Consider the following 527-nt stretch of genomic DNA (forward strand, 5'->3'; position numbering starts at 1 on the left):
GGGCTGTGGACTCTGGAGGTATGTAACTATGAAGTTGTACGTACCTAGTGATGGTGGCTCGGGCGATGATCTCCGTAGCTTAGATAAAGCAATCGAGGTTGAAGACAACCGGATCTCAACACAACATTTCTCGGCAAAACTTCGTTCTTCGGGGCCGCGCATATCTCCAGGTGATGAGCCAGATGAGGCTCAATGCAAGTTGGAAGATAGCTCAACAGAATCATCATTTGCAGAGTGTTTCAATATAAAACCATGCCAATGAGGCTTCGGGTGCTCTGTCTGTGCGGGAAAAATAGCGCAAAAGCTTCAAGAGGGATCTCGTAGGGAGCAGCGGTGCTGCATTAGCATGTAGATGAATACCTCTGTTCAAGCTTTTGAGCTTCCGCTACCTCACTTTGTCTGTTGATCGTTCATGAGCACTCCGCTTGAAAGAACCAGTATCACTTTTATCAATCCAGTTTTTTCTCCCATATCTTAGCTTTTATATCTTTGATCTTCAGCAACATAACTTGAAGATGAGACTGGTT

The sequence above is a fragment of the Melampsora larici-populina genome (assembly GCF_000204055.1).
Source record: "Melampsora larici-populina 98AG31 unplaced genomic scaffold MELLAscaffold_34, whole genome shotgun sequence".
Lineage (NCBI taxonomy): Eukaryota > Fungi > Basidiomycota > Pucciniomycetes > Pucciniales > Melampsoraceae > Melampsora > Melampsora laricis-populina.